Here is a 22762-nt window from a genome sequence, read left to right as displayed (position 1 = left end):
GATTCTTGTCTCATGGGATAACTCAGTCTCTTAGATTCAAAAGTTGGGGTCAAGCATCAAATTCCGACGTCGTATGAGGTTCCTACATCTTCCAGAGCGTACAATATGCAAGCAGCAATTCTTAGACGGTATTCATGACTTCCACAGTCGATCGGTGTCCACCAGGTCTTTCCACTAAGTACTTCATCAAGGTACCTCCAACTTCGGACATCTATGTCTTTACATTAATTTTTCTACCTGGGTCCTCTATCCAAGTCTTGCCAGAAGAAGAGAAAACGAAGAGGAGAGATCTAACCAAAATACTGGGGACTGACGATCCACTGATCATGACGACCAGTTTCACAGTCCAAGACTCGTGGCACCAGACTCTCATGTGCTAACCATTCATCATAAAAGTAATGCTACCATCGGTACATGAAACCGTGGTCATTACATCATCCCCTCTCAAGAGCAACCTCAGCTATGGTCCCATGACCAGGGTTTCAGAAGCGATGTTTCTACGACTGACAGAAGCAAGATGGCGCTGCAAGCACCATGATCATGTATGAATCAAGCGGTCCTGATCTCAAACGAATCAACGACATCAAAATCCTTCACCAACCGTTCAAGACACAAGCGAATGGTTTAAGAACACAACATGAGTGTTTTACAGCAAGCTCGGCTGAGATGATTTTACACTATCCTATACAAACCGAGGAGATGGGAGCAATTGGTGAATAATCGAGGGATGGGTCACATACCATTCTCTTCGTATGAAGGTCCTCTATAACATATCCAAAATTCAAAACAATTGGAGAAACGAGCAAAGAGTTGTGACCAAAACATTGGACCACACGCCAGCTGAAAATTTTCTGAAGGTCTCCTGGAAGTTTATTGTTTCGTCGATTTCACATCCTAAACATGCTCGGAACTGGAAATTTCCTGGGAATGAGGATACATGGGTCGACCGCGAAAATCCGACATCGGACGAAGATTCTACAACAATTTCAACGAAGACCTAACTTCTGAATTTTCTGATGACGAAATTCTTCATTCATCCAATCAGGAGCTACACCATCAACACAAAGTCGAACTTCATCTTTAGCCGATAGTCTCACTTTCTTAAGTCGGCAGTGCTTCTTCTAATGAGGGACGACTCTCGGATGATCGAGATACATACAATATGTCAGCTTCCAGTGTCTCTGAAAGGTTGATTTTCCTCAGTATGAGCATCCGCAGAAGTCTTCATCTTTGACTTGATATTTTTGGAGCGCTCCACGGAAGATCCCGAAGAGTGGCTGTAACCAGAAGTCACCACTATCTGAGGCGCAAGGCATGGAGTCATGGATATACCAATAACAAACACGCAGCAAAAATGGTAATCCTCAACTCTTACTTATTTACGGTTTCAAGAACCTAGTGATAATAACGTAAAAACCTCGAAAAACTTGCTCGTTTCTTCAAACTTGCCAAGACGAGCAAAATTCATTATTTAAAGTCAACACCTGACTTTGCGTGAAACTATGAATAATTCACAAAACCTTTCATGTGAACATTCGCTGATTTTCTACATGTGTGCATACAATATAAAATCGCAAAACTCATACATACATTATTTTATCACGTATAAAATTGCTTACTTTCAGCAATTGCTCAAAAATCATGACTTGATTTTCATAAAGCCGTGAACAACCCACGTAAATTTTTACTATGTGAACACTCACTGATCTTCAAAAATTGTACAGACGTCCATTCTACAATTGTGAAAACTCACATATAGACATTATTTCACCATGTATAATTTTCTACTTTTAACAGTTGTTCAAAATCAAAACATTGATTTTACAAAATATATATATTCAACGTGAAACTCACGTAAATTTGAGAAATATATCTATATATTTTTGCTCCCTCGCACGAACATCTGTCTTTGAAGCGAGAGTATATTTTCAAAGATTTCCGAATGCTCGAAGATAAAATTTTCATGAAGGCTCATAAACAAAATTTTATTACTAACAGATGCACGTCTATCAAAAAAAACTTTTCTCTCGTACGAGCATCCACCTTTGAAACGAGAGTTTATTCCACTCTGTGAAATCTCACATATTTAAAATACAAAATTCCGGTTTTCGTGAAAGCTCATAGACAAATTTTATATCATTAGACTCAGGTCTATTTTGTCTGTTCCTTAAACTAACGAACGAACGAGCATCTATTCATAAAACAAGGATTTGTTTTCATGGGCCCATCCCGCGAATCCTAAAACGACCAAGGTCTTATCGTCCAAATCAGCAGTTCAACACCAATCTATGCTCATCAGACGATGATGCTCTATCATGCCACTGGGATCTTCATTCAATTCATGGTATGCTCATACTATCGAAATCCGGTAACGTCTTAACTTACGACTAAGTTCAATTACTGGTATTGTTATTTATGGCCGGAAAATCACCATTTAATGCTGACTGAGGAACACAGCTTTCCTCAGTAAGCAGGGGACTTAATGTAGATGGTGGATTTTCGACAAGGGCTAAAATCGTAAACTCATAATTATACGAAGCTCTGATCCAGCAATCAGATGTGAGTATTGATACATGGGTCTCTCATCGAATTCTCAACGGAGAGTATTTTCTCTCAGAGTACATGTAGATATGTAGTCTCACGACTGTACAACGGCATATCTCATGAATACTGAACACTTTCAGTGATTATTTCTACATAGTATCACGAGATGGGCGGCTCCTAGACAGCTTGCTCTGCTAGTATAGAGCGATAACGTCTTCAGGAACAAACAACGAGTTTACCCTGACTATATAAAGGATATGACTTACCGACAAGCTCATATCGGGATAATTAATGCTCCTAGACAGCTTGCTCTGCTAGTATAGAGCCACAAAGTTAATTATTCCTAATTAAGATCAATTCTGCCGTGACATTCACTACTGAATTCCCAGAATAATCTATTATTGCTCCTATTCCATGGTCGAATCCACGACTGGTCCCATGAAATGGCAATAACAATTGCTCCTATTCCATGGTCGAATCCACGACTGGTCCCATAGAATGGCAATAAACAATTGTTCTGATTCTATGATCGAATCCATGGCTTGATCTCATAGAATAACAATAACTATATTATCTCATTACTCCGATTTCATGATCGAATCCACAAATGGTCTCATAAATGGTAATAGATAAATATTAATTACTCCGATTCTATGGTCGAATTTACGATCCCATGGAATGGAAGGCTCACTTTATTATTCTGAATTCGTCGTCGAATCCTCAGCTGATCCTATGAATTAATAATAAACATCTTATTACTCATTTTTGTGAATTATTATCCACTGAATTCCACAATTAGTAGTAAATAATCAACAACCGGGAGTCTGAGCTACCTCTAAGTAAGCCCCGATCCAAATGGTGAAAGTGTGTTCAACGACGATGCACTAACAGTCACCGCACGAACGAGTATTTCAAAATACAACGAAACGATGAACCTATGCAAAATAGGGAAGAAAATAATAAATAATTAAAAATATTGACCAGGGTGCTGGGAACACGGACACACGACCAACCGACCATGTCTTGGTCAGTCCTACGCCAGTTTTATATTTTTAATACATTATTTTCCATGATTTGATGAAAATTCTCTCATTTGATCAAATCTCCTTCATCTCGAGGAAACTCCTCGGTTTCATGGTATTGTCATAAATCCATAAAAAATAATATAAATTAAGGAAAGGAGTGTGTGGCGTGACCATGGGCCAACCGGCCATGCCTTGATCCCAGCCGGCCCCACACCTTACGGTTCCTCATTATTTTATTATTATTATTATTTCTCTAATTTCATGAAAAACTCCTTGATTTCATGGTATTTTTTGCACAAATCATCAAATAATAACTAAAATTATGAAAACTTGTGGGACCGGGCCGCTAGCGGCAAGCCATGCCCTAGCCGGTCCCACACGCCCCTCGTTTTATTATTTTATTTTATTTTTCCTTGAATTCATCAAATTCCTTGATTTCATGGTATTTCTCTCAAATTAGGAAAAATTCCTTCAAATCATGAAAAATACTTAAAAAATATTAAAAATTATGAAAACTCGTGGGACCGGGGCCTAGCAGGCCGGCCGCGCCTCCACGGTCCTACACACCCTTGTTTTTTTATTATTTTAATATTTTTTGCTTCCCTGAACTCATGAAAACTCCCTAAATTCATCAAATTTCTCGAAATTCATGAATTTTTCATAAAATCATCAAAATATTATAAAATTAAGGAAAAGGCACCACGGGACCGTGGCCACGACCGGCCGACCATACCTTGGCCTTGGCGGTCTCACGCCTCCTTATTCCTTATTTTATAATTATTTTCCATCAACTCATGGTGTTTTCCTCAGTTTCTTCGAATCCCTAATTTCGGCATATTTTCTCGAATGGATGCTCAATTACATGCCATAAAATATCAAAATTCTCAAGACTGAGACGCAGACGCCTTTGGGACACGATCACGCTATCTTGACCGACCAAGATTGGCTCTTTGGCTCACGGAAGCCGGTCCCATCAATTTTCATAGTTTTGACCTAATTTGCACAATTGCTCGTATTAGGTCCAAGACTCTTCCAAACATTTTGGATTTTCATGAAGTGATCGTCAGGCGGTCATGCGACAACCCAGGGCCGGTTTCATGACTCCATGGTCAGTCCCTCGCCTCGTTATAAATAATTAGGTTTTCTCACCTAAGGCTCAGACGACCATTTTTGAATAAATGATTAAGCCAGCATTTAATCATTCTTCCACCAAAAAATCGTCAACTCTTCAGGAGTTCTTCGTATTTGCTCACTTGAGCATATGGACACTACATGGTTATCCACGGTCCCATGTAGTCGTTCCCTCCTTCGTCCCATGGTTAAACTTCTGACGAACCATGAATTGATTAGGGTTTCTGAATCCAAGGATCATCATTCCAGATTCCAACCTTAATAATTTTACGACGGCCTCAAGGTCATTAATTTTATTAATTATGCTCGGTTCAACGACCAATATTCTAATTAATATTTTTGGTACGCTTCCAGTAATCCATCAGATGAGCAACACATGCTCAGACGATCAAATATTCAACAATTCATCACATGAGCAACACTTGCTCAGATGATAAATATTTGCAACCAAGGAATATTTGTTCAACGATCCACCGAATGAGCAATACTTGCTCACTTCATCTTAAGAATTATACCTCTATCTCATGACATGTTGAATTCATGAGTTTCAGAATATCATGTTCGACACTCAGCAACTACATGGACTCATCGTCCCATCAAACCACGAAGTCATCAATTGACTAACAAACCACGAGACGTCAATCGTGTCACTTGGAGGGATATCACTTAGGGTTTTGGTCTGGCGGTCTATGGCACGTGTGTTCAAACACACGATGGAATGTGAGCAAGTCGTGCAGTCAGTTGAAGGAATTCACGAGGTAGTGGGTGGAAAATCGACCAAGTTTCCACACGTTGAGCAACTAGTTTCAAACACGATCTCCACTTCCACACTCCTTAATTCCATCAACTGGGATCATGGTGTCTAAAATTCCAACAATATAAATAAGTTTCTGAATCATGATTGAATCATCGGCATAAACAGTATCATCAATCTCACGTCTCATCGACAACACGAGATCATCAACTCATCAATTGAGCAACTACTCTCAATTGAGCAATTTCAATCATTCAGAGCTTATCATATTCAGAATTCATACACCCACAATCTTTGATTACCATTGATTCCACACATTTCCCAGCTTCCCACCTACAGATCAACCCATCCTCTCTTGTGATCGAATTTACTCTGGAAAGGTCATTGTCTTGATTTAGGCCGGAGTACTACAGATTGATCTCTCGAATCTAAAGCACCCCTTTTGCAGCAGTGCATCTGTGTGAGGTTTAATATTTCGCTCGGTTCGAGTAGTCTCCTCCGTACGGTCTTCTCCTCAATTCCTTAAAAACCAGCAAATAGTTTTTTCCCATCTACAGAACCGTGGAACTTCACCAACAAAAAGGTATGTGAAGAGTTGAACTTATCTATCACTCAAAAGTATATCCATTCTATCTCCTACTTCTTATGAGACGAAAGTCGTATGCTATATAGACTAGATCATACACACTTGACATTTCGAGGTGAGTATTCAATGCTTACCTTTTTCTCGAAATAGTGTGTTGGTAAAGAGTTTCGCTTTGACCAAGTTTATCTTCACCTAGTGACGAAAGTCATGAAAAGGTTCAATCACTTTGAGAATTGTTCTGACGTGAATCGGTCTGTGAATAACGGCTACATTGCGTCCTCTGAGAATGTCTCAATGGTTGGAATGAGAGTTTAGATTACTGTTTATGGGTGAAAATCGTTTCTGCTGATTTTGGTAATTTCGGTGGGTGAGTGAGAAATAGATCTAAACCCTAGACAAATGTACTGCATGGGAGTACTTTAGATTCGAGAGATCAATCTATACAAATCTGGCCTAAACCAAGAAATAATCGTTCCGGATTTGCTTTGGTCACAAGGAGGAGGAGAAGGGATGGTTTAAGGAGGGAAGCGAATAGAGTGTTGAGACCATAGAAGCTCTGTAAGAGTAGTATTTGACTTGTATCACAAGGTGAAAGCTTTGAGAAAGCTAGCAAAGTTGCCTTTCTGAGTGTTGTATTTCTCCTGACCAAAAACTTGTGTTTTGGTGGAAATAGGTAAGACCTATTTATACAAGTCTAAGTGAAACGTACTCTGGCCTCGTAAGAAAAGAAACAGATGAGTTAAATGGGAAGAGGTGGTAACGCCTGGTATTGATGGAATTTGATGGAATTGATATTCCATAATGAAAGAGCGTTTCACCATTACTTCCTACATTTACTAACCGTTTTATTCTTAATACCCCATCTTGAAACGGGCATTTTTGTATGCCGCACGCTGAAAACCGCCAAACCAAAACCCTAAAGAGCATCCCCCAGTTTGTGACATATATTGATGTCTCGAGTGTTTTTGTGGAAAACATGTACCATGTCGCTGGTATTTGATTAGATGATCCTGAGAGACATGCCGACTCAGTGGCGACCTTCGACGGTCGAGATTTTGCATCTTAAGAGGAATCGTGGCCTTTGATGTAGGCGCGGTCATCCCAAAGTGCAAGGGTCGCATGGCATGTGCCAATGGCGCGTGTGGCGGCTTTGGCCTTGGTTTGCATGGCTTGGTATGCCAGGTTTCAAGAGGCGCTTGGTATGTGCCAATGGCGCGTGTGGCAGCTTTGGCCTTGGTTTGCACGGCTTGGCATGCCAGGTTGCAAGAGTTGCTTGGCATGTGCCAATGGCGCGTGTGGCGGCTTTGGCCTTGGTTTGCACGACTTGGTATGCCAGGTTGCAAGAGTCGCTTGGTATGTGCCAATGGCGTGTGTGTCGGCTTTGGCCTTAGTTTGCACGGCTTGGCATGCCAGGTTGCAAGAGTTTCTTGGCATGTGCCAATGGCGCGTGTGGCGGCTTTGGCCTTGGTTTGCACGGCTTGGTATGCCAGGTTGCAAGAGTCGCTTGGTATGTTCCAATGGCGCGTGTGGCGGCTTTGACCTTGGTTTGCACGGCTTGGCATGCCAGGTTGCAGGAGTTGCTTGGGATGTGCCAATGGCACGTGTGGTGGCTTTGGCCTTGGTTTGCACGGCTTGGTATGCCAGGTTGCAAGAGTCGCTTGGTATGTGCCAATGGCGCGAGTGGCGGCTTTGGCCTTGGTTTGCACGGCTTGGTATGCCAGGTTGCAAGAGTCGCTTGGTATGTGCCAATGGCGCATGTGGCGGCTTTGGCCTTGGTTTGAGCGGCTTGTTATGCCAGGTTGCAAGAGTCGCTTGGTATGTGCCAATGGCGCATGTGGCGGCCTTGGCCTTGGTTTGCACGGCTTGGTATGCCAGGTTGAAAGAGTCGCTTGGTATGTGCCAATGGCGTGTGTGGCGGCTTTGCCCCTAGGTTTGCACGGCTTGGCATGCCCTAATTTGCAAGGGTTGCTTGGTATGTGCCAATAACGTGTGTGGCGGCTTTTCCCCTAGGTTTGCACGGCTTGGCATGCCTTAATTTGAAAGGGTTGCTTGGCATCTGCCAATAGCGCGTGTGGCAATGATTGCGCGTTTGGAATCTTGGCATGGTTGCCATATATAGCGCAATGATTGTGCGGCTCGAATTTGGCATGGTTTCCGTGAAGCGCAATGATTGTGCGGCTCGGTTTTGGCATGGTTGCCATATATATCGCAATGATTGTGCGGCTCGGTTTTGGCATGGTTGTCGTGAAGCGCAATGATTGTGCGGCTCGTTTTTGGTATGGTTGTCGTGAAGCGCAATGATTGTGCGACTCGTTTTGGCATGGTTGCCATGAAGCGGAATGATTGTGCGGCTCGTTTTGGCATGGTTGCTGTGAAGCGCAATGATTGTGCGGCTCGTTTTGGCATGGTTGCCATGAAGCGCAATGATTGTGCGGCTCGTTTTTGGCATGGTTGACATGCTTTGCGCAATGATTGCACGGTGCGTGCAATTGCTATGTATTGCGTGATGGTTGCTCGGTACGTGCATTTGGCATGTTTGCCATGCTTTTGTGCAGTGATTGCGCGGTATGTGTGAGTGGCATGATTACCATGCTTTTGTGCAATGATTGCACGGTACATGCAATTGCTATGTATTGCGTGATGATTGCACGGTACGTGCACTTGGCATGTTTACCATGCTTTTGCACAATGGCTGTGCGGTATGCGTAGACTTAGGGTTTTGATTGTCGAAACCCTAATTTAGTATTTGAAAAAGTTACCCTGGTATTTTTTACATAAACGCGTTAAATGCTCTAATAAATGTGCTAGTGTCACCGGTGACGTCATGTTATACGTGAGGTTTTACGATTTTACCCCTTGTCTAAAAACCACCATCAACATTAAGTCCCTTGCTTAGCTTGGAACAAGGGCCTTGTTGCGAGGTAAGCATACGACGGTGACAAACGAGGATAGAACTGAGACAATAAGTCATGAAAGAGGGCTGAAGAGATTTTTCTGACCTTTTTTTGAGATGTGAGTAGAATCCGCAATCCTTGCATTTGGTAGCTTTGCACAAATCCCAGTATGACTATGTGTCTTTGGGGCCAGGCTTTGGAACGCGAGGCGGAGCTGTTAGCATAGACTTGGTATGAAAGGGACTTGTCAGCATCAACGAGCTTGGAATGGGCGTGGGCCGCTTGGCAGAGCATAACGTTGGTAAGGGGAGTGTATATTGGTGTGGATGGCGCGGACTGCATGGCTGGCGCGAATTGGCAAGGGCCAGCGTTTAGCGCTAGCAGGGCCAACACTGGCGAGGCCGGTGTTGGAAAGAAGCCGCTGGTACGGAAAGGCACAACTGGCATTAGCATGAAAGTCGTGGATTGTTGCAAAACTGAACGTGGAGCGTTAGCAAGACTGGTACTGGCAAGGAAAGCGCGGATGTCTTTGGAGTGGCAAGGCTTGCTCTTGTGGGACCGATTTCCTTTCTTCATGCGCGGCTTTAATAGTGAATTCTTTCCTTATTCAAAAATATGGAAGCGTTACACCCATAAGAGAGCGTTACTTATCCTTTCCTCTTTCCTTCTTTTTCGGGAAGTAAGGAGAATCTGTGATCCTCGTATTTGGCGGCTTTGCGCAAATTCTGCCCGTGGTACTGCAGATTGGAATGCGGAGTGGTAGAGGCGATCGCTGGTCGAGATGCAAGTTGTTGGCCTCGGTCTGGAATGGTTGTGTGTCTTCTGGGCTAGGCTTCAAAATTCAGAATGGAGCCGCTAGCGTAGATTTGGCGTGAAGGGAAGCCGCTAGTATTGGATTGGTTTGGAACGAGCCGTTCAGCCTTGGTCGGCTTGGACTTGGAGCCGTTTACCATTGGTCGGTTTGGAATGGATCTAGCTTGAGTTCCTTGGAAGGATGACGACCGGCTTCAGGAAGATAACAACTTGCTTCAGTTCCATGGGAAGGTGATGACTTCGGGAAGATAACGACTTGCTTCAGTTCTGTGGAAGGATGACGTATGGATTCAGTTCCGTGGAAAGATGGGAACTGGTTCTGGAACTTCGGCTACCAAACGATGGTGATGACGCCTGGCAACTTTGTAGAAATCAGGGTTTGGGATGCTGAAACCCTAGTTAGCGCTCCTTACTAAAATCGTTGAAGAATTCTCGTACGAGCTCGGATTTTGATGATCCGACCCTCCATCTGACTGGAAAAGAATCTCATATCTCCCTACGCGTGAATATTTAGGTTTTGAGCTCGTTCAAGGGGTGAAAACGGCTCGACAGTGAAACTCAGGAAGAATTCATGAGGGATGTTGCGGGCCCGAGGTGGTATAGTCGCGCTCAGTCATCTACTCCCGTCCATGGAGCAAGAAGGAGTCTTCATTCTGTTCAAACTCTAGAAACTCTGTCCGCATGAAAAGAGGTATCGACCCTCTTTTGTTGCTCGTCTGGATCCGTGCTTTCGTCTGCAGTGTCTCTCCAGTGGATTCCAAATTTTACCAAAACCCCACTGCATTCTTGGGATGAATGGATGAAATATATATGCTCGTCAACGATCATGTCAGGGATAATCTTAGATATTGTTGTTGTGTTGTCGTCCATCCTTGACTTTAGGTTGTTCAGTGTCTGGATCCTCTAATCGCGATGATATGTTGTGGATGATTGTATGGTAGAAATCTTTCGAAGACACAATTTGAAGTAGATGAGTTGGGAGACATTCTGTCATCGTTGTGCTTCTGTCAAGTCTTCAAGGACTTTTTTCCAAGAGACATCCTTCGAACCAGCTTCTGAATCTTGGGCTATCCTATGGAATGGGACGCGGTGAACAGTCTCCAGTCGCGCTTTTTTTTAGTTTTGAAGTTGTTTCCTCTGGGCAGGCTTGGGGTCCATCGCGGCCTCGTAGAGTGTCGAAGGCGTCTTCTATACAGAGAGGTGATGATATTCTTGCGCTGCACCCTTGAAGAGTAGATTACCTTGTTGTGGCTATGGCCTTTTGGTTGACTGTGTCTTCCGATCTTTGACAGTGAAGGGATTCCTTGTATATCCTCAGTCCCCAAGTATGGTTTACATGTTTCCATCTTTGTAGTGATTGTTGCTATGGTGAAGCTCTGTTTGGTATCAACAAATGAGCGGCAACATTTCTTGGTAGCAGATGTAGCCAGAAGAGACTGCATTGTCGTGGTAACAAGGTAGGTTGGATGGAATTGTACGGGCATCCATGGAAGTAAAAGGATTGGTCGGATGCGTTAGCGAGCAAACTGTCCATGATCACGAGTTTTGGCGGGATGGATTAAAGGGAGGCCATGGCTACGAATAATGGCTGGCTGTGATCATGATCCTTGACATGGGGAGCGTGGTGGTACGACCCTTTGCAGGAAGAAGCGGCGTTGAAGCAGCTTCGGTTCTTGGAGAGGATTTTGAAACTTCGGAAGCCAAACGCTGAAGTTTCGGCTTCGGATCCTGGAGCATCTTATGGAAAGAACGTTGAAGCGGAGCGGCTGTTGGAGCGAATGTTAAAGCGGAGCGGCTGCTGAAGTGAAAATTGAAGCGGAGCCGCTAGAGAAGTTGCGTTAATCAGTGTGTTGTAAGGCTGGACGTCCTTCAAGCGGATAGTGGTTAGGAGTCCCCAGTTCCATCTATCAATCGTGCTCTCGAAGAGAGGTTGGGATTTGGGAACGATTTCTCTAGTTGGAAAAGGTTGTTTCCCTGATGCGGTACGATTGAGGGCTGCAAATATGTCTTGATGTTGTTCCTTGGGGAAACATGGAATCTCATATAAATGTTTCATCATGGACTGCACAGTTTTGTGGTCGAAGTCCCCAGAAATCATGTGCCTCTTGACATGAAGAGAGTCTTCGTGAACTCAGGGGGTTTGATGATTTTCTTTGCTTCGATTTTGGAGAAGTCGTTCCTGATCTTTACGTGTGATGAAATCGGATTGCTGATTCCCTACGGGGCGTTCAAGTGCAACGCTAAAAGGATGCAAGCTTCCAACGCTAGGAAGATACAAGCTGTCAGCACTGGAAAAGATGCAAGTTGCCGGCGTCGGAAGGATGTAAGCTTCCAGTGTCGGAAGGACGCAAGCTATCAGTGCTGGAAGACGCAAGTTGCCGGTGCTGGAAGGACGCAAGCTGTCAGCGCGCTGTAAAAGATGCAAACTGCCGGCGCTAGAAAGATGCAAGTTGTTAGCGCTGCATCTTGTTGGAACGAGCGCTGGCTTGACATGGACCCTGGCTTGGCATGGGCGTTGGTTCCGACGTGGGAGCTGTCTTGGCGTGGCGCGGTAGCAGTAAAGTGGGCCAGCATATTCCAGGTATGTACTCCAGCGTTTCTTGTGTTGGTGCAAACCCTAGACATAGGTATGCCTCCCATAAATCTGTAGAAATATTGTTTTTCTCTTCGAATATTACCGTGGTAGCGTCAGCTACCTCATGAATAGTAACCGGTAATCGTTATGATGCAAAGTAGGTACACATGGGCGTGCAACTGATTTCACGAAGACTGGGCGTTAGGGTTTCTCTGAGATCCAAGATTGCAGGCCAAGGTGACCGAAAGTCCTTCTGCGGGCGTGGTCAAACAACAAGAGGCGGAGGTTGGAAGGCTGTCCAAAGAGTTGGAGCTGAAACAGGCGGTCCTCCAAATGACGAAGGACGTCTTCTTCGAGAAGAGCAAACCACTGTTGAATGGATTCCTTTGGATGCACTTCTGTCTTCTGAAATTCTTCTGTTTTTTTTTCCGAAAGGCAAATGAAATACCTGGCTTATGGTTTTGATTTTCTGGATTTCTGGGTTGATAGATAAGTGTTACCTATGAGGGTTTTGGGTTATTATTCGGGATGAACCGTTTTAGGATATGGAAGATATGAAAACATGCATATATGGTTTTTTTTTTTTTTTTTTTTTTTTTTTTTTTTTTTTTTTTTTAAGGATGATGCCGCTTTTTGGTTATGATTGTAGGTGATAAGAACATCCCAGGGAAGATATGGAACCGTGAACATTGCGTGTTGGTAGATGACATGGAATGGAACATAACATGGCTATTGGTTTTATCATTCCGTGAAAACTTGAAATTGTAAACCATATATTCTGTCTAGGCAAGACTTACTCGGTTTCCCGGATCTCCTGATGAAAAAGGGATCCTCGTGTGTAAGATCGAGTTTTTCGGAAAGCACCACCGCGATTGTGGAAAGTCCCCAGTCGTTTGAGTTACTTGATGACTGGATCGTTTGCTTTCGATTTCTGTGAAGTCCCCAGCCGTCTCTTGCGGTTCGCGACTGGTAAGCAGGTTGTCTGGTAGTCGAGTTGTGGATCCCTGAACAGATCCTTGCTTCTGCCGTCCTGATGTTTGGAACGAAGTATGAGATCGATTTTTGAAATCTAATATTGTAACCGAAAGATCAATCTCCTACTGTGGTCGCCAATTGTTTATGATTGAAAATCGTTTCTGCTGATTTTGGTAATTTCAGTGGGTGAATGAGAAATAGATCTAAACCCTAAACAAATGTACTGCACGGGAGTACTTTAGATTCGAGAGATCAATCTATACAAATCTGGCCTAAAACAAGAAATGGTCGTTCCGGGTTTGCTTCGGTCACAAAGAGGAGGAGAAGGGCTAGTTTAGGGAAGGAAGCGAAGAGAGTGTTGATACCAGAGCAGTTCTGGAAAATTAGTATTTGACTTGTATCAGAAGGTGAAAGCTTTGAGAAAGCTAGCAAAGCTGCCTTTCTGAGTGTTGTATTTATCCTGACCAAAAACTTGTGTTTTGGTGGAAATAGGTAAGACCTATTTATACAAGTCTAAGTGAAACGTACTCTGGCCTCGTAAGAAAAGAAACAGATGAGTTATATGGGAAGAGGTGGTAACGCATGGTATTGATGGAATTTGATGGAATTGATGTTCCCTAATAAAAGAGCGTTTCACTATTACTTCCTACATTTACTAACCGTTTTATTCTTAATACACCATCTTGAAACGGGCATTTGTGTATGCCGCACGCTGTAAACCGCCAAACCAAAACCCTAAAGAGAATCCCCCAGTTTGTGACATGTATTGATGTCTCGAGTGTTTTTGTGGAAAACATGTAGCATGTCGTTGGTATTTGATAAGCTGAGCCTGAGAGACATGCCGGTTCAGTGGCGACCTTCGACGGTCGAGATTTTGCATCTTAAGAAGAATCGTGGCCTTTGATGTAGGCGCGGTCATGCCAAAGTGCAAGGGTCGCATGGCATGTGCCAATGGCGCGTGTGGCGGCTTTGGCCTTGGTTTGCACGGCTTGGTATGCTAGGTTGAAAGAGTCGCTTGGTATGTGGCAATGGCGCGTGTGTCCTTGGTTTGCATGGCTTGGCATGTACCAATGGCGCATGTGGCGGCTTTGGCATTGGTTTGCACGGCTTGGTATGCCAGGTTGCAAGAGTCGCTTGGTATGTGCCAATGGCGCGTGTGGCGGCTTTGGCCTTGGTTTGCAAGGCTTGGTATGCCAGGGTTCAAGAGTCGCTTGGTATGTGCCAATGGCGCGTGTGGCGGCTTTGCCTTGGTTTGCACGGCTTGGCATGCCAGGTTGCAAGAGTTGTTTGGCATGTGTCAATGGCGCGTGTGGCGGCTTTGTCCTTGGTTTACACGGCTTTGTATGCCAGGTTGCAAGAGTCGCTTGGTATGTGCCACTGGTGCGTGTGGCGGCTTTGGCCTTGGTTTGCACGGCTTGGTATGCCAGGTTGCAAGAGTCTTTTGGTATGTGCCAATGATGCGTGTGGCGGCTTTGGACTTGGTTTGCACGGCTTTGTATGCCAGGTTGCAAGAGTCGCTTGGTATGTGCCAATGGAGCGTGTGGCGGCTTTGCCCCTAGGTTTCCACGGCTTGGCATGCCCAAATTTACAAGGGTTGCTTGGTATATACTAATGGCGTGTGTGGCGGCTTTGCCCCTAGGTTTGCACGGCTTGTCATGCCCTAATTTTCAAGGGTTGCTTGGCATGTGCTAATAGCGCGTGTGGCAATGATTGCGCGTTTGGAATCTTGGCATGGTTGCCATATATAGCGCAATGATTGTGCGGCTCGGATTTGGCATGGTTTCCGTGAAGCGCAGTGATTGTGCGGCTCAATTTTGGCATGGTTGCCATATATAGCGCAATCATTTTGCGGCTCGGTTTTGGCATGGTTGCCGTGAAGCGCAATGATTATGCGGCTCGTTTTTGGCAGGGTTGTCGTGAAGCGCAATAATTGTGCGGCTTGTTTTTGCATGGTTGCCATGAAGCGTAATGATTGTGCGGCTCGTTTTTGGCATGGTCTCCATGCTTTGCTCAATGATTGCACGGTGCGTGCAATTGCTATGTATTGCTTGATGATTTCTCGGTACGTGCATTTGGCATGTTTGTCATGCTTTTGCACAGTGATTGTGAGGTATGTGTGAGTAGAATGATTGCCATGCTTTTGCGCAATGATTGCACGGTACGTGCAATTTCTATGTATTGCGTGGTGATTGCACGGTACGTGCACTTGGCATGTTTTCCATGCTTTTGCACAATGGCTGTGCGGTATGCGTAGACTTAGGGTTTTGTGTGTCGAAACCCTAATTTAGTATTTGAAAAAGGGTACCCTGGTAATTTTTACATAAGCGCGTCAAATGCTCTAATAAATGTGCTAGTGTCACCGGTGACGTCATGTTATAAGTGATATTTTACGGTTTTACCCCTTGTCTAAAAACCACCATCAACAATTACATAACCATGTATTCCTTTAACCGAAGTTTTCGAACTTTGTTGATCAAGAGTAATCGCGAGGATTGTGGAATTGGCTTGCCAAGTCCGCGAACTGACGGAAGTTCTCGACCGAGAATTTCTGCTGGATTTTCCAAAATTCGTTTGTGTGCTAAGTCCGCGAACTGGCGGAAGTTCTCTTTCCGAGAATTTCTGCTGAGTTTGGAAAACTCAACCGATTAGCTTAAGTCCGCGAACTTGTTTGTGATCTTAAGAGGTTATGATCTAAACATGTGCTCTGGTCATGAAACATTAATTATAAAGGAATTCTTTATGCAAACCGTGGCTATAATGTTCTTGAGCCGATTCATCGAATCGAATCATCTTTGTTTCAATTGTGTCTTGTGTTTTACATAAGATCTCATAGCAATTGAACAACTCTCTAACTAGTTCATTTGAGTCAATTGAACTAGTTATGGTGAAGAAGAACATGGTTAATATGAAATTTTCATATGGTTGACCTTTTGAGTTATCATGTTGAACCAACATACACATACACGTTTGGGCATAGTTTTCACGAACCCAGTAAACGTTTACCTAAGTGTGTGTGACAATCTATGTTTTTCGATCTAACGGTTGAGAAATATTAGCTTGAATCTAAATCAGGTTTTCATCGAACGGTGAATATGGATTTATTTGTACCTAAGGAAAAACCCTGATTTGATGGTTATATATAGGAGACATCTAGCTTGAAAAAAACTTAATCCCCACACGTCTATGTGATACTAGTGCGCTCGCTAGAGTCTATCTCCATTAACCTTTGATTTTCTTCTCTAAAATCTGGTTAACGACTTAAAGACTTCATTGGGATTGTGAAGCCAGACCGATACTACTTTTATCGTAGTTGGGTGATCTGATCTTGCATCTTCTATCGTACGAGTACAATCTTTGATTGGCTTGAGATCGTGAGAGTTCTCCGATAGGCAAGATAAAGAAGTCACAAACATCTTCGTCTCACTGTTTGTGATTCCTCGACAAACCGCCTGTGTAGTCAGGAAGGATTGTTGAGATGTGATTGATTAATCTAGGTTGTTCTTCGGGAATAAAGACCGGATTATCAATTGGTTCATGTTACCTTTATTTTATATCTAAAGACAGAATAAAACCTAGGGTTTATCTGTGGGAGATAGATTTATCTTTTTGATAGACTACTCTGTGTGAGACAGATTCGTTTATTATCAAGTCTGTGATTTTGGGTTGCAGCAACTCTTAGTTGTGGGTGAGATCAGCTAAGGGAATCAAGTACGCAGTGTCCTGCTGGGATCAGAGGCGTAGGAGTACAACTATACCTTGTATGAGTGGGAGATTTATAGGGGTTCAACTATAGTCCAGTCCGAAGTTAGTTTGCAGTAGGCTAGTGTCTATAGAGGCTTAATACAGTGTGTATTCAATCTGGACTAGGTCCCGGGGTTTTTCTGCATTTGCAGTTTCCTCGTTAACAAAACTTCTGGTGTCTGTGTTATTTCTTTTTCGCATTATATTTTATATAATTGAAACAATACAAGTTGTGCGTTAAGATCATCAACTTCTCTAATCCAACCTTTGGTTGTTGATTGTAGTTGATTGATCCTTGGACATTGGTCTTTGATACCGTCCAAGTTATCTCTCTTTGATAAAGACTCGCATATTTCTATTTGCTTGAGTAAAGATCAAATCGAGAGATTGAGATAATAACTCCTTGAGATACTTTTTATCTAGATTGAGTCTGACTGTCTAGTTGATTCTCTAGCAACGTATTTCGGAGTTAGTCCATACAGATTGCTAAGGGAAATATTGGGTGGTGTTGTTAGTCCCCCGCTTTTTCAAGAAGTAGCCTTAAAAAGATCTACTAGAGAACATAAAAAGGCTATTTCTGATGATTAAGTGGTTTATCTGCAAGAAACGGATTTTGATTTAGGGATTATAAAAGATCCAGTTTCTTATTCACAATCTATCAAGTATAGTAACTCTGGTAAATGGATTATTTCCATGAAAGTCGAGATCGATGGATGATAATGGAGTCTGGGAAAACGTTGAATTTCCTGAAGGACACAAAGAATCAGGTGTAAATGTGTCTTTAAGATCAAACGCGATACTAATGGAACTATTGAGCGTTATAAAGCTAGACTTGTAGCCAAATCTTTTACTCAGAAAGATGGCATTGATTACAAAGAGACTTTTTCTCTTGTGTCAAAGAAAGACCATCTCAGAATTATTCTGGTATTAGTAGCTCAATATGACCTTGAGTTACATCAAATGGATGTGAAAACAACCTTTCTTAATGGTGAGCTTGAAGAAGAAATTTACATGTGTCAACCTGAAGGTTTTGTCTTAGAAGGACAGGAACACATGGTCTGCAAACTTAAGAAATCAATTTATGGACTTAAGAAAGCTTCCAGGCAGTGGTATCTAAAATTCAACGAAATGATTCAAAAATTTGGTTTTGAAGAAAATGTTGTAGATCCATGCATATACTCAAGATCAGTGGGAGGAGGTTCATATTTTTGGTATTGTATGTAGATGACATACTACTTGCGAGTAGTGATCTTGGCATTATGCATGAAACTAAGGAATATCTCTCGAACAATTTTGAAATGAAAGATATGGGTGAGGCTTCTTATGTGATTGGGATAGAAATATCTCGTGATACATCACTTGGAACATTATCAATCTCACATAAAGCATATATTGAAAGAATCCTAGAGAGGTTTGAGATGAGTGCATGTAAGCCAAGTATAGTTCCGGTTTCTAAAGGAGAAAAGTTTGGACTCAATCTTTGTCCTAAAAATGAACTGGAACGTAAAAAAGTAGATAAAATCCCTTATGCTTATGTGGTGGGAAGTTTAATGTATGCCCAAGTTTGCACACGACCAGATATCAGCTATATAGTTGGTATGCTAGGAAGATACCTTGTGAATCCTGAAATGGAACACTGGAAAGCTGTAAAGAAAGTTTTGAGGTACCTGCAAGGAACGAAGGATCATCGTCTCACATTTATGAATTCAGATCAATTTGAGTTGGTTGGCTATACAGATTCCGATTTCATGGGATGTAATGATACTCGAAAAAGCACTTTTGGATATCTTTTTCTATTAGCTGGAAGAGCAATATCATGAAAAAGTGCAAAAAAGTCTATTCTCACTAGCTCAACAATGGAAGCTGAATTTGTAGCATGTTATGAGGCTACAAATCGTTGTTCATGGCTGCGAAATTTCATCTTAATGTTTGGAGACCTAAAATTTTCCTCCGCACCAATGAAACTCTACTATGATAATGCCGCAGCAGTATTCTTTTCAAAGCAGGCTAGATATACTAAGGGTTCAAGACACATGGATCTAAAGTACCTATGCATGAAGCAAGTTGTTCAGATGAAAAAGTTGTTCATTGAGCACATAGGCACAAAACTTATGATTGCAGATGCATTTACGAAGGCGTTACCTCCCAAGACTTTTCTGGAATGTAAAAATATTTCTATAGTTAGAAATATCATGTGGGACCATGTATTAACTTTGGTTAATTAAGAATAGTGCTAAATATTTCGGTTACCATTCTAGGGGATTAATTCCTGCTAACTCTTCCTTGATGGACGACGATATTGATTGTTAACTCTTAACCCTAGGAACCCTGGTCCTCCTTCTACCTATAAAAGGAACTCAATAGCCATTAGTATTGGTTGGAGAATTTTATTATTCATTACACAAAAGGTCAAGAAGGAGAAACCAAGATATTCCACTGTATTCTGTTCTACGGGTGTGCTTGCAGCCTTTCAGGATTTCTTGGATTCAATCAATGGATTCATCAGGTATTCTATTTTAACACCACTATGCGTATTGTGATTATCATGTTCGAAGATCTGACCTTATGTATATAAAATAAAACTTACAATCCGTCAATTTTTGGGTCTACATTAGATCCATTAATTTAATTTTGACTAAAAATAACCAAAAATAATAATTAATAGTAAACACGTACAAGGAAAGTTTTTTGGGATCTTTAAAATCTATATATTTTTAAAAATCTAAGGTATTTTTAAAAATCTTAAAATCTAAGATTAATTAATTACAAGATTGAAAAAATCTTAAATAATCTTTAGTATTCATATTTATGTATTTATATAACTCAAGATCTGACATAGCTTATGAAAGAATTTTTACCACTTTGATAAAAATATATTTCTTATGGTAAAAAAATCTTTGTGTTAGAGCACGTTTCCCGTATTTCTTTTTGTTTGCTTTCTTTGTAATGGGTAAACCGTAAGTATTTAAGGAAGCAAAAAATTTGCATACTAAAGAAAAGATATTTGCAAAAAGTTTTTCTAATTAAAATGTAGGAAGAATAAAATCTCAAGCTAACAAATTTCTTTTGTGAAAAATACTAGAACCCCCTACTATATGGGTTCAAACATATAGAAGCCCCACAAAATGGATCCTCCACCCTCAACTCCACACTTTCATAAAATGATATTATTAGGCCCGAAAAATCAAATTATCTTTAGATCAGGCCCATAATTAATTATTCCGAACTTTAATAATGGTAACATTGCCCTTTAGTATTTATACAAGGGAATCCCAGAAGCTTCTTTTCATTTCTCTATTCTCTTTCTCTTTCATCTTTATCTCTCTCTGTTGTAGAACAATGGTTTCTAGGGTTCCTGAGATTCATTTTCGACTGCATCAAATCTTCTTCGTCTTCATCCAAATATTCGACTGCAACAACGAAGATCTATCACATCTTCTTCGTCTATGCCTCTGTTATTTCACTTATGTCAAATATCGATTGCATATGATCAAAAGATAGATCATATGGAAGATGAAGATGATTTGTTTAATCCTGCATCTGAAGATTCATCTACGAAATCAAATCGACGTGCAGATAAGCTTCATTTTTCATTATCTCTTAATTCAATTGAAGTTATATGTTATTAATTTTGAATTTTTTCTCTCGAAATCTTCGAAGTTATGATTTCACTGAATTTTATCTATGAACTCATGATCAAAGTTCAGATCTGTTACAGTTTAATCGTTTTTTAGCTTTTTAAGATGAAAATATTGAAAGATGTTACAATTTTTTTTCTAGGTTTCCTTACTGAATATCAATCGATCTGTTTATCTTAAGACTTGACTGAAAATTGGTGTTCAGATTCGAAATCAGCGAATCATCATCTCTATTACCCATGTATTTGTTATGAATTTTATAAACTTTGATTGAATTGCTTAATCTTGTGTACTTTACTTCTAATTCTATATAGTTTGATGTATCTCTGTCAATGAAATCGAATTTGTTATCCTAGTATTATTTATTGTAAATTAGTGGTGGTGATATGGTTGGTTGTAAATGAAATTTACAGAAGAAGGGAGTGAAGATATGATGGTGACTAAGGCAAAAATGCAGGCTAGCATTGGATTTGAATGAATATGTTACTGTGAGTTATAAATGGAGATGTGGTTGTGCTATTTGTGGCTTGGATGTAATGTTGCAGGTGAGGAGGAGAAAGCTGCAGCTGAGATACATCATATGTTGTAAGTGTCATTTTATCTTATTTATTGAGTAGCTCTATGTCATATCACTGCTTCTAGCGCTCATGTAGATAATTTATATGCTCTGAGTACACAAGCATATGCATGTGTAACTGGATATTACACAAGCATATGGATGTGTAACAGGATATTACACAAGACATATGCATGTGTAACCGGAGATTACACAAGTCATATGCATGTGTAACTGCCGTTTACACAAGCCATTACATGTGTACCTGCTAAGCACCATGAAACCCAACTGTTTCAGTTAGCGTGTTCGTCTTGAGTAACATTTTTTTTATCTTTGTGTTAGTGAAATTATTTGTATGAAGGATCTTCTATGGTTAATAAGTTCCGGTGGTGGTATAGGTGCATGCTTTGGAGCCGGTGGTGGTGTTGGAGTTGGAGCTAAGGTGTGAATGTTGGAGGTATAGGTATAAGTGGAAGATTAGGTGGTCGGCGGAATTGCTGAGTGTCAAATTTACTTTGTTGAGTCTGTAATTCTGTAGCCACTCCTGAGGTGAGGATACGCCGTTGTTATATACTTTTTCAGCTTCGGTTGTTTGCTTGATCTGAACTAGTAAGGTGTTATAATAGTTTATCTTATTCTTGCGGATGCAGGTATTTCAATTCGTTGCAGAGTGAGCGCTTTTCTGGTTGTTACTTCTCTGACATGAACATGGTCATTTTGGCGCCAACTGGAAGCGGCAAAACAGTGTTATTTGAGCTATGTATCTTAAAGCTCCTTTCCTGGTTCCTTTCTCAGGATGGAAGGTTCCTTCATATGAAGGGTACACTGAAAACAGTAAGTTTCCCTACTTCTGTTGCTTGTACCGAAAACGCGATTTATTCTCTATCATTTATGTCATACGCCTTGCACAAAACAGATCTCTCCATTTACTGATATCCGTGTTAAACTGCTAATACATATTCTTCATGATATCAATACTTTGGATACTTATGTCCCATATGTTGTAGTAAGACAAACTGATTAATCTCCTTTAATTGATCAAAAAAGTGTTATTTGTTTTCACTTTTTGAGTAGTTTGTGTATTACGGGTGCATGTGTAACTCACAATTACACATGCCATATGCATATATAACTCCCAATTACACATGCATTTTGTATGTATACCAGCTGAGTACACATGTTTTTTTTTGGAATGTTTAGACTATGGCATCTTAATATTTTTATGACAATAATTTCTGAATAGTTGTAGCCTTTTTTGGATCAATTGATGTTTATGCAGGTCTCGACGTTTTTTGTGCGCACTGACAAGACACTAGCCTTTTTTTAGATCAATTTATGGTCGATTAGGTTGAATTTGTTATTAGGTTGGTGGCTTCAGTGAGGAGACTTATGATGAGGAGCCTGATGGAGATGATATTGATGCAGAACATACAATGGTTTCAACAGATGAAATTCTTTCTTTAGCGGGCAGGTAACTAAATTTTGTGTTATTGTTGTATGCGTAGATTTCAAAACTAAATTATTGTATGA

At 41.4% G+C, this 22762-nt stretch overlaps 1 long non-coding RNA gene across 1 annotated transcript; it reads left to right on the top strand.

Annotated features, from left to right (window-relative positions):
* The first annotated feature begins 21156 nt into the window (after nt 1-21156).
* LOC113278639 lies at nt 21157-22561 on the top strand. The gene is made up of 4 exons (XR_003325594.1): nt 21157-21261; nt 21631-21781; nt 21883-22066; nt 22512-22561. It is a non-coding gene; the product is annotated as an uncharacterized LOC113278639 (long non-coding RNA).
* The last annotated feature ends 201 nt before the right edge of the window (nt 22562-22762 follow it).

The sequence above is a fragment of the Papaver somniferum genome, chromosome 5 (genome assembly GCF_003573695.1).
Source record: "Papaver somniferum cultivar HN1 chromosome 5, ASM357369v1, whole genome shotgun sequence".
NCBI lineage: Eukaryota > Viridiplantae > Streptophyta > Magnoliopsida > Ranunculales > Papaveraceae > Papaver > Papaver somniferum.
This window is presented reverse-complemented; position numbering and strand designations above follow the sequence as displayed.